Raw genomic sequence first — 13130 nt, 5'->3', positions numbered from 1 at the left:
ACTGATTATTGTTGATGCAAACAGGAGTGTGCCTGATTTGTAAGTAGTCTGTTTCTAACAGTCCTGCTAATGAAATCATTGTTAGTTCCAACCTAAAATGTGTCAAGTGGTAAAAGTTATGTTAGCAATCTGACTGACTTCTGACCCATAGACTTCTGGATGACAGGTTATGGACGTACCACAAGTTGAACAAAACCATTGTGTGTTTCACTTTCCAAAGTTGTTAAGTCTCTACTTAACTGGATCCTAGGGACTTATGAACACAGCCAGAGGTCTCAGCTGGATCAGGAACAGAGTGGGAGAACAAGGAAAGAGATACCATGATAAATGAAGACCACATGGAAATAGGAAGAAGCAGAGTGCTAGAGAGGTCCCCAGAAATCCACAAAGATAGTGCCTGAACTGACCTACTCTGGTTATTAGATGGTTGAAAATACCCTAACTGCCATGATAGAACTCTCATCCAGTGAACGGTGGAGGCAAATGCAGAGATCCATGGCCAAACCCCAGGTGGAGCTCCAGGAGTCCAGTTTGTGAGAGAGAGGAGGGACTGTATGAGCAAGAGATATTGAGACCATGATTGCAAAAAGCACAGGGACAAATAGCCAAACTAGTGGAAACACATGAACTGTGAACCAATAGCTGAGGAGCCTCCATGGAACTGGACCAAACCCTCTGGATAAGTGAGATAGTTGATTAGCTTGAACTGTTTGGGAGGCCCCCAGGCAGTGGGACCAGGACCTGTCCTTGGTACATTAGCTGGCTTATTGGATCCTAGGGCCTATGCTGAGACACTTAGCTCAGCCTTGGTGCAGGGAGGAGGGGACTGTACCTGCCTCAACTGAATCTTCTAGCCTGGGCTGACTCCCCAGGGGAGACCTTGCCTTGGAGAAGGTAGGAATGTGGGGTTGGGTTGGGAGGGAAGGTGGAGGGGTGGAGGAGGGAGGACAAGGGAATCCGTGGTTGTTATGTAAAATTAAATCAATTATAAAATAAAAATATTTATTAAAAAGTAGTATATTTATTATGAATATTAGAACTTAAACCTTTGACTGGTCAACCTGGAAATTGAGTTCTAGAGTGAAGATTTTTCCAAGAGCATGCTTAGAGAATTAGCTCTCTAATAGGCAGTGATTAGCCTTTCACGGAATCAGAGGGTATGTCAAGGAATCATAAACAGAACCCTAACTATCAGGTAAATTAACAAACCATTTGACTGACTAGCACAGAGTCACCTACCATGTTGTAGATTATTAGCATGAGACAGATATTTCAGGTAACAGTTAATAAGCCTTTAGCCAGGAAATAAAGATTTTGTTTGCTTCTACTCAGTTGATGACATATTTTACAGTTATAAACAACAGTTTGCCCGAATGTATACTCTAAATACCATATCATGGCACATGGGAGAAAGTTAGAGAGGAAAGTTGTAGTAAACTCACGAATAAAGAAAGAAGGACGTGGAGTTAACGTGGATATGTGAAGCAGTGTGAGACTCAAAGTCAACACATACAGAAATTGGTAAAGCTTTGCAGAGCACATCTTTACTGCAGAAAAATTATGCCCTACAAAGTCAAAATGGCCATCTTAACTCAGCACTTCTGTCATATCTAATACATATTTAGAAAAAGAATTCTATGAAGTAAGTAGGAGGTCTATCTTATTACCATATTCTGAGCCCAATAAATTGTGTTATCTTGCAGCATATGTACTCCTGTATCTTTCAAAGTTCCAAGCAATAAAAAAAGATTCTGTAATATTTATACTGAGATGACATTTATTAAAAGGATATTGGAACAGGCTAATCTGGTTTGTTTACAAATATGGTAGCTTGGATTGATGAGATAGCTATGTGAGTAAAGTGCTCACCTCACAAGTGTGAAGACCTGAGTTCAAGTCCTCAGTACCCAGGTAAGTTCCAGGAAGGCTTGGTGGCTCCTTCATAATCCCAGTACTTGGAAGGTGGAGATAAGGGACCCTCAGAGTAATCTGGATAGCTAGACTAGCTGAATCAATTGCTCTGGGATCAAGTGGGAGACCTTGCCTCAATATATAAGATAGAGAACAATTGAAGAAGACACTCAGATGTCAACCTCCTATAGACACCTACACCCACACCAACACTCATTCCCCCTATACACACAAAGACATGTAGTATTCTTAACTAACTTTGAACCACTAGGTATGACAATGAAGGCAGATATCTTAGAATTCTACTGGATCTACCTAAATACCTCTCATTGTATGATAGTTACAAATGCTTCCCTGGTTAATTGGGAATATATCTCTGGTTAGTATTGTAGTCCTTAATATATAACACTTCCTTTTTGGCACAAGGAATTTGTGGAACATATTAAATATGTGGATCACACTATGGGATTTGTGAGACAGTGAAGGTGTACAGAGGTACAAAACCCTAAAACAATAGAATGAAAGCCAATTGGTATGTCTTGCATTGGCACAGACAGAAAGGTAATATGTAGCATTGTCAGCCATTTTTTAGGAGCTTGAAAGACTCAAATTAATCTAGGCTTGGGGTCGGTGGTGGTGGCAGATGGTCTCAGCAGATAAGGTAAAAAGGTGCTTAGCAAGCAATCATGGAAATGTGAGTTTCTGAAACTCACACAGTGGTGGAAGGAGAGAACTGACTGCATAGAGTTCTCCTCTAACCTGTAATGTATGCTATGACATGCATAGCCCCACACATCAGAATAATAAGGAGTTTTTTAATCCGTGCATCAACTCTTCTATGTTTCCTGGTCCCATTCTTCACATTCTTCTAGGAGGCCACCCTTTCGTCTACATAGTTACCAAAATCTTTCTCAGTAACAGAGACCTGTAGGTGAGAACTTCCATGAGATGCAAATATTCTCATGTTTGGGGTCTACCCTGAGACATATTTCTCAAATCTATTTGCCTCAACTGCTTACTTTTAGTCTAATCATGAGGAATGCTCCATGAATGTGTTGGAGGAAGTAGCTGGTTGGTAGAATTACATACCCACTGTGAGGAGGAGCATTCTGGAACATTTTGGAAAATTAGGTACTGCTTAGTTATACTGTCCATCACAATCACATTCAAAGCCCTGAATGAAGGAGAGAAACTTGACCACAGGAATTCAGATACATTTTAAAGATCTGAAGAATGCCTTCCTTTAATGCTTTGTTTTGGTGCAGGAGGAGGTACTTATTCTGTGTTCAAGGGTATTTTATTCATAAACCTTTCTCAAGATAGATGATAAATGTCAATCAATACCTAAACATTAATGCAAGAGATTCACTGAGAATTGTTGCACAGTAATGAATTATCATTTTATATAATGATGGATTGAATGTTAATATTCTTCTTAGAAATCTATTCTCATATTTGTGATTGATCAGTACTTCTTTCTTCTCACATTTAGTCAAGTTTTAGAGACAAAATGCATTAACATCATAAAACCACCTAAGAACATGCTCTGGTGTCATTTTCTAGAAACATTTGCAAAACATTGGTACTGTTCTTTTAAAATTATACCATTAATACCACCAAATCTTGGTGTTAGTCAGGGAAATTTTAGACAATACATGTTAGACATTCATGAGATAGTTTACTCTTCAAATTTTCTTGATTTTTTTTTGTGCTGATTTTGGTAAATGTATGTCTACAAATTTGCCAAAATTTGAAATTATTAAATATACTGACAATAACGGATATAGAATTTATTTATCTAATTTTCATCCTGTGATTTCATTATAAAATTTTGTTTTGCTTAGGTATAGCTACTTTGCTAAAACATTTAAAGAACCAGCTCAGGTGCCAGGTGCTGGTGGCACAGGACTTTAATTCCAGCACTTGGGAGGCAGAGGCAGGTGGATCTCTATGAGTTTGAGGCCAGCTTGGGCTGCAGAGTGAGTTCCAGGAAAGGTTCAAAGCTATGTAAAGAAACCTTGTCTCAAAAAAAAAAAGAACCAGCTCAGGGTATAGTTGATCCTATTTATTATATTTTGGCTTTTACTTTATCAGATTCCTTTGCTGTTTCCTTTTACTCTTCTTTCTTAGTTTTACTTTGTTGTGCTTTTTCTAATTTCTTGAAATGGGCATGTAAATCATTGACATTCATGCATAATTTTAAAAGTTTAAACTCAATTAAGATTTTAAAGTTTATCTACAAATACCATAAGCAGCAGAGCATGAATTTTGACATGCAATGTTTTTATTATCACTAAATTGGAAATAGGATGTGTTTCATTTTCTATTTCATGTAACATAAAATAATATAATGATTACACAGCTATCTGCTGATCTTTCTAGCTTAATCATGTCATGATAAGAAGAACAAACTGAAGTATTTTGTGGTCATTGGATACAAAATTTCTAGTGATCCTATTAAGTTAATGCTTTTGAACATGGTGTTCAGATTTTCTATATTGATATTGAATGTTTTTCCTGTTTCTCTTATCTATTACCCCAAAGAGATTAGCTCTATTTTTCCTTTTTCCTCTTTTACTTTTTTTAGTCATTTGTATATTTTATTAATAGATGTAGAAACTGTAGATCTATCCATCTTCCTATTACAGTGGACACTTGTCATCATGAGGTAGATATTCATCGTTTTTGAAGTGATACGTCTTGCTTTTCCTCAATCATTGTAGGTATTCTGTTTTCTGATGCTGACATTATGACAGCTTGTATATGTATATATTTGTGATATGTGTACTTATAATTTTAATTTGTCATTGTATACATGCCTTAATTTGTACAGCCCATCTTTGCTTATGTATCTATATGTTTTTATATATTTTATTCTAATTTCAATTGGCCAAGCCACAGTCATTTTACAATCTGATTTTCTCTTCATTGTCATATTTCTGGATTGACAGAATTTAGATGAGAGACACTAGAGGTTTTTTAAATTTTGAAAACAACCTGATTTTTTCTACTATGAAGAAATAGGCTATGGAAGAGAAGGAAAATAATCCAGGCTATGTATATCATGAGTCTGTTTGGATTAAAGTGAAATTATCTTTATCTTTTCAACTTCTCATTGAATAAGCTTCACATAATCTTCAAAGCTTAAAGTTCTCTTTTGTTCAGACATCTTTGAGGGATTCTGAGATGCTTGCCAGTGTCATTACATTAGCAAACTATAAGACAATAATTCAGGGAATTTTAAGACAGAATTCTTCATAGGACTAATTACTTGTGTTGCAATAAATATGAGCAGATGCTTATCTTCATTCATTAGAGAGAAATAAAGGTGTTCATTGTTTCACTTATACTCAAATGCCTATGGGCACCTACTGGTTGTCAGGTTGCCACTACAAATAGAAGAATTAAAAATATCCATGCTATGAGGTATAATCATGAGAAAAGTATTTAGCCCAAGTTACTTAAAAGTAAGACTGTAGAGCTATCCAGCAGTACATTCATGTGCATCAAAATAGTCAAAGACAGCACAGCCTAAATTTTTAACCAAATAAAATAGTCTATAATATTTGTAGCTCAGGTATTTGTAAAAACAAACAAGCAAGCAAACAAACAAACAGCCCAAATTGGGCATCATAGCATGTACCTGAGATCCCAGCTCCTGGACAATAAGAGTAGAAGGTAAGAAGTTCAATGTCATCATCAGTGCCTTAGTGAGTTTAAGCCCATCCAGGGTTACATAAAACCATGTCTCAAAAGACAAAACAAACATTGGGCCAGCAAATGAGATGCAGTTGGGTTCTCTTTCTCTATCATATACAAAATAAAATAACAAAATGATTAGATAGCCAAATGTGAATGAGAAAACAATGCAAACTTAGAAAGTATTATAAAGGAACAGATCATGTATTTTGCTTCATTAAAAAAATGTGAAGTTCAGAAGTATGAGAATCATGGCAGTAAAAACTGCTTGTCAGGCCATAAGCTGGAGTACAGTTGGGTGGCTGCAGTAGTTGGTTATATGCCTACACTGTACACCCCACAACCCAATGGTTACATCTTCAGTGGAGCTTGTAGGAGGTGAACATTAGAAGCACTGAAATCCTACTTATGGAAGAATGACTAGATTTATTACAAGCCAGTCACACAATGAAATATTACATATTAAAAAAAATCCTGGAATTGTGCACAACAACGTGGGTTTGCTTTTAAATGTAACAGCAACCCTGTTATATGCAAGAAACACTGTGTGAAAGAAAATGTGCCATATATCTTTGTTTCTGGAAGAAGAATAAGAAGATGGAGGATGAGGAGGAGGAGGAGGAGAAAGAGGAGAAGGAGAAGGAGGAGGAGGAGGAGGAGGAGGAGGAGGAGGAGGAGGAGAAGAAGAAGAAGAAGAGTCTTGGTTCTGCAGGAAAGGGAAGGATATTTTTATGGAGTTTGTAATGTTCTGTGCCAACTTGAAGGGGATTATGACTTTGAAATTTTATTTTTGTCATGCTGAATATTGAACTCTGAGCATTGTACATTCTAGGACCACTGAGCCACATCCCCCACATCCCCAGGTCAATGTCTCCCCATCATTTGTAACTCAATTTGTAGATAATATCTACTTGTATTTTTTCCTCTATTGTCCTCAGTGCAATGTACATTTACTCTGGACAGGCATCCCAATAACTGTTATGTGCCTCAAACTGCAAAATAAGCACAGATGCTAAATCTTTAAACTTTTTAGTCATTATTATTTAGAGTGTCTATATGTGTGCATACACACTTGTCATGGTGCATGTGTGGAAGTTAGAGGACAACTTTCTGAGGTCCCTTTTTACTTTCTACCACATGGGTCTCAGGGATTGAACTCAGATCATCAGGCTTGAAGGCAAGCAACATTACACACCAAGTCATCTCAATGGGCTTTATAATTACTTTTAACTTGTGCAACTACTTGGTGATTTTTTCTTTAAGCAAAATATATTTTACTTAAACAGATGAGACACAAACAAAATAAACTTGGTGAACTGACATACCCATCTGTACTTTTCCACCCTTTGGGGATGGAAAAGGAAGAGGACAGGAATGACCTCTGGCTGTGGAGTCTTTCCAGAAAGTGTGTATCATGGGCCTGGTCAGAGCTATGACACAGGAGAGACTCTGTGCTGATCACTCACTTATGCACACTTCTACTGCAGCATAGAGAAATTTCTCAGTGCACACTTCTTGTGATATTTAATGAGAATGGCTCCCATGGGCTCTCATATTTGAATGTTTAGTCACCAGGTGGTGGAAGTTTGAAAGAATTAGAAGAATTAGGAGGTGTAACTTTGTTAGAATATGTAAACATGTCATAGGGAAAGGAACTTGAAGTTTCAAAAGTCCACAGCAGGCCCAGTCTTTCCCTCTGGCTGCCTGTGGATTAGGATGTAAAGATCTCAGCTACTGCTCAGGCACCTGTCCGCATGCTACCATGCTCCCTATCATAATGGTAATGGACTAAGCAAGCTCCCAGTTAAATGTGTTGTTTTATAAGACTTTCTTTGGTCATGGTATCTCATTTTGTTCACAGCAAAAGAACATTGACTAAGACAATATTTGAATAAGTGACTCAATGCACAAAGCAGGGAATTTGTCCACAGTGCTGCTCCCTGAGACTGCTAACTCACTGAACTTCCCACAGAGCTATCTTGACTTCCCCGATACCTTCCTCATTATTAAAACACAATAAATACACAGGAACAATGGCTCTCAACTCTGTGGATTTTGGAATGACTTGTTCATCTTTTATGTGTAAGCATGTGTACATGTTACTATGATGGATCACTGCACACTTGTGTAAGTCTGAGGACAAGCTCAGGTGTTGGTTTTCACCACCTTGCTTGTCATGGGGATCGATGGTACCACTGTGTATGTTGGGCCCTAGCTGGCTGTGGAACTTCCCTAGTCTTCTTTCTCAACTTCCTGTCTCAGGTGGAAGCACTGGGATTGTGTATATATGCTACTGCATTGATTTTATGTGGTTTCTGGGGATCCAGACTCAGGCCCTCAGATTTGTGTAGCAAACTGAGCTGTCTCCCAACTTAGCCCCTGAAAAAGCTTTAAAAATCATCCATGGATTTGGAAAAAAACATCAGGAAATCAATTCATATCCAGGAATGACTGCATCCATCCACTGATGTGAGACCCTCTGTGGTGTTTTACTGTATAGTTTGCTGTATTACTCCAGCCACGATTGCTGAATAAACACTTAGTAGCTATGCTGAAGCATCATGCGTGCTGAACACAGCATCACACAGACACGTGGGAGTGCCTTTTCTGTTTCCACATGCTTCTGATCAGTTCCTGTAAGATACTCTGCATCCACCCACTTTCCACAGCTTGTCAATTACAAATTCCCATTCAGAGTGAAATGGCACTTCGTAGCAAGCAAATACATAATTAAGATTTACTTTGGTTCAGTGAAAATATGCTTTCTTTCTCAAGGAGTCCCCAAGGCTAGGCTCAAAGTAGACAAGTTTAGATATGGTGGATTTATCAGTAAATTTAGCCCAATTTAAGAGGCATGCCTTCAAATTTATAAAAGATGGTGCTTATGGGAGAGTCTGTAATGCCTTCAGCTTCAGGATTTTGGCAATCCATGCAGTTTACTCTAGCCTTGAACGTGAATTTATGTGAGAGAAAAGGAAAGGGCTGAGATTTTTTTTCTGGGTTTAACATCCTCCCTTTGACCGCAGAATAGTCCAGAAACTCACACAAGCAATTCCATATGGAGAGGAGGAATGTCTAGCCAAAACAAGTTGTTCGGCTTATTAGCATTGGGCTGAATAAGTCACTTGGAATATCTGGCATGACTACCCCACTTAGAAAGGAGAGATGCAAGGCTAACATTTGCCCTATTGTTCTTCCCTAGAGTTTCAGACAAGAAAACAAATGGTTAGTTAGGAGGCACTAGAGGCCACCGCCCCACAGTCAACTGTTTTCCCTGAACATTTGAAGAGGATCCCACAAGCAGCAACACAGATTTCTTTGCCCTTGACTGACTGCAGAGAGACAGGCACATCACACAGTCTTCTTTGTCATCTATTTTCACATCCTATCCTTCTTGGACAGGACTATCAAGTTGCCTTGGTGTGAATCTTGGCAGAAAACATCTCTTCTCTCTAAAGAATGTGAAATGCTGTGAACGGCAAAATAAATCGGCTTCCATGCCAAGCACTATCATAGAAAAGAAGATTTGCAGGAGAATAACAATACATTTTGAAGATCTCCTTATGACTAAATAAACTTGCAAGGTATAAGGAGTGAGAAATTGCATTCAGATTTAGTTGGTTTACATCTTTAGGTCCCCCCCCCCCCCCCGCAATGAGACAGGTAGAGTAATCTTCTGTTTCTAGTTCAACTACCAATTGCCCCAATATGCAGTTATTTTGGCTGCTTTTTGTCATCATCCAGACATATCCATGACTATCATCATAACAGACAAATCCATTATGGTCAATTTTCCCACCAACTTTTTCTTATTATATATTTTCTGATATCTTTCCTTTCCTCCCTCTTTCCCTCCCTCCCTCCTTGCATCCGCTCTCCCTCTTTCTTTCCTTCTTTTTTCTTTCCTCTCCCCTTTTATTAACACACACACACACACACACACACATACTTACTTTCAAATAGGCTTTAATAGGATCTTTAAAAATATTTCTGAACAATGTTAAAGACATGTGATATAAGACTCCATCATAAACATAGTCTATGAAATAATGGATTTACTCCCCCTTGAAAAAAAATCTTGACTACTAAAATGTCTAATTCTCCCTCTTTTCTCCTAAAAGTATTATTGACTATCTTTTAAGAAAGAACCTCCAGCAAGTACTTGTGTGATTTCTGCTGCTTTTAAAGTGAACCCAGCAGTGCAGCCACATGAAGACCCCTGAGAAAGTGCATGTGTTAAAACACATCCAGAAATGTTAAGTGACATCCATCCAACCCACCAAAACCCAGGATGCTGGATGACACTTTCAGGCAGCAGGGAAGAGAGCTTGTGGCAACCACCCACAACACAACTTATTTCGCTTGGTTGCAAAACACTTGCATGGTATGCAATTTGCCAATAATTACCCAGATATTTTGACGGGGCCTGGCTTGCATATTTGTAAATATTTGTGGTTGCTAAGTTACCAGCTATAGTTATTTGTGTTTATGTACCATGTCATTTAGTGGCAAAAGGAGCTGCTGTAGACTTCGCAGCAGGAGACTCCTACTTTCTAATGGGTGCCTTCTTAAGCAATTTCCAACAGCCATCTTTTAAAATGCATCTATATGGAAAATTCCAAACTGCTAAAAAGGTAGTGTGTTTTTGGTTTATTATGCTATTTTTTGTAGTGTATAGACTGCTTGTATGCATCAGATATCTATTCTTCTTTTATTTATTTGATTCAGCAAACATTTTTGCAAGACCCGGTCACACAGGTCCTATTCTCCTTTTGAGAATGTGTCCCAACTTCTTGGAGTATAATTGGAGAGATAAGATCTATCAAAATAACTCAAGTTCATGTATAAATGAATTGTCCATAACTAGTGGGGACTGAAATCTACTATCCACTCACATTGGAAATTGATATGGGGAACATTGCCCCCTCCCAAGCATTTCTAGGAGAACATAAGAAGTGCTTCTCGTAAGCTCAGATGCCCAGTTGTCAGCTCTACTCATTAGACAGATTCTAGCATTCCTATCTTTCTTTATGGGGCTTTCCCCTTGTCACTTTACTTTACTTTGCTTCCCCCCCCCCTGCTTTCCTTTTGCTCTTCTTTTCCTTTCTCTTGTTTCTTTCTAATGAAGCCCTTTCACAGTCATCATATTTACATACCTTCAGATATTCATTAATTTCCAGAATCCAAGAAAACATGTTCCATCTTTCTTGCAGTGTTAAGAAAGGACAGGATGCAAAGGTCTGGGCAGTCTCTCTCTCTCTCTCTCTCTCTCTCTCTCTCTCTCTCTCTCTCTCTCTCTTTCTCTCCCTCTCTGTCTCTCTGTCTGTATCTCTCTGTCTCTCTCTCTCACACAGAGAGAGAGAGACAGAGAGATAGAGATAGATAGATAGATAGATAGATAGATAGATAGATAGATAGATATGATGGTGAGGAAAAGAATACACAGTAACAAATGAAGGTAATAAGGTATCCCAGTTAGATTGCTGTTGCTGTGACGGAACAGTCCTACCAATAGCATCTTGGGGAGGAACAGATCACAGTCCGTCATTGATTGAAGTCAGGGTAGGACCTCAAGGCAAGAACCTGGAGGCAGGAACTGCAACAGAGGTTACAGACAAACACTTCTCATTGGCTTTCACTCCATGGCTTGCTCAGTTTGATTCCTTATATAACCCAGGACCATCTGCCTAGTATGGCAGGGCCCACAGTAGGCTAGATTCTCCCACATCAACCAATAATTGGTTAAATATCCCCATGGATTTCCCTACAGGCCAACCTGACAGAAGTATTTTCTCAAGTGAGTTTCCTTTTACTGAGATGACCTGAGCTTGTACCAAGTTGACAAAACCTTGATCAAAGTATAAGGCAAACATATTTCAGTGGGTTTAGATGTGATGACTGTGAGATATTTTGAAAGGATGTGCTTGACTTGGTAAGAAATCGCTACTAAAGTCAGGATTATAAAGACATTATCTACATGGCCAAGACTCTGTGGTCTATGTGTGTCCTCTCCTTTCATATCCTCACACAAGTAAAACAACTGTGGATATATCCTTGCTGTTTGACTCACTCTGCTGTACAGATACACATTTATATCCAGTCCTATGCTGCCCAGCACTGACAGCTCTGGATTAGTGTGGACACCATCACAGTCTCACCAATATCTTCTTCTCTGTCCTGCCCAGGTGGTGATCAGGGTTTGTGGAATCCAACACCTGTAGTTACGACGTTTTTCTTGAAAAAAGTATGATTACAAAATTATATACACAGAATTAGAAAAATATGGAACTTAGTCTCCCTTCCATCTGAAACAGTGTACCTCATAAGAAAACACACACACACACACACACACACACACACACACACACACACACACACACACACGTTGGCAAGGCTGTTCCATCTTTTATTTCTATCCTTGTCACCATCTGCATCTCAAATTGTGGCCTTGTGCTACACAAATGAGATACATTTACCACATGACAGATAAAGACAAAGATGAGAATTCAAAACAGTATTTTATCCCAGAATTGGTAATTAAGAGTTTAAATGACATCAAGGTAGTTGCTCTTTATTATTTTTAATTCCATAAATGAAAAATACAATGACTCAGGACCAAGTTCCATCATACGCCCCTCCCTATGTGTGAATGGTAAGGGCAGAAGGCAGCTAAAACAGTTTATATATGCTTTCCAAAAAGGTTGTTCATGTGAGAGTTCAGATATATTGAAAAATACTGCCCACTTTGTCACTGATGTCTGATTGTGGTGATATACAATTCATATGCTACCCCATCACACTCTTCCCCCTGAAAGAGCCAAACGTGAGTATGATAGAGATTATTATTAGCGTCATTCCAGAGAACAGATTTAGAGAAGCCAGAAGCAAGGAAGAGAAGGGTGAGCTAAGGAGGTCCGTGGTTTGTACCACTTGAAACTTTTGATCATGTTTTGGTTCGTGCCTTTGCTCTACTTAGAGGAGGGAGACGATATGGCAGCTACCACCATGGGAGAGAGAAGGTGGGTCTTGAGTAATGACAGCCATTTTATTCTTCTGTTGCAGTCCTCTTTAGGATGAACCCTAGAGCAGAGAAACAACATGACAAACAGAGGGAGAAGTGGCCTCCCAGTAGCAGCCTGTCCTGCATCCCAGCCTGCAGTCTCATTGCTGGTGGTCTGTCAGCATCCTTCCAGCTGCTCTTAGTGTCTCCTGCTAGGCGTTCCTGGGAAACTTCATATCCTTTGATTCAAATTGCAGTATGCTGTGTGTTTTCAGTCTCATCTGGGATTCTATGAGGGCACTGACAGAGGCATGTGGTTCTATTTTGAAAACTACAATAGAAGTTGAAAACATGTTTAAGGAAACACATAGTCCATGCATCATTCTAGAGAGAACTCTTTGGTCTATATTGAACCTGTAAACAGTGGTTACCTTGACTAGCATTTCACTAAGTCAGACAGGGTGTTGAAGGGTTGTGCTTCACAGACTCACTAAAAGTGCCAGAGAGAGTACATCTCTGA

Source organism: Onychomys torridus, chromosome 4, assembly GCF_903995425.1.
Source record: "Onychomys torridus chromosome 4, mOncTor1.1, whole genome shotgun sequence".
Classification (NCBI taxonomy): Eukaryota; Metazoa; Chordata; class Mammalia; order Rodentia; family Cricetidae; genus Onychomys; species Onychomys torridus.
Note: the sequence above shows the minus strand (reverse complement) of the source record.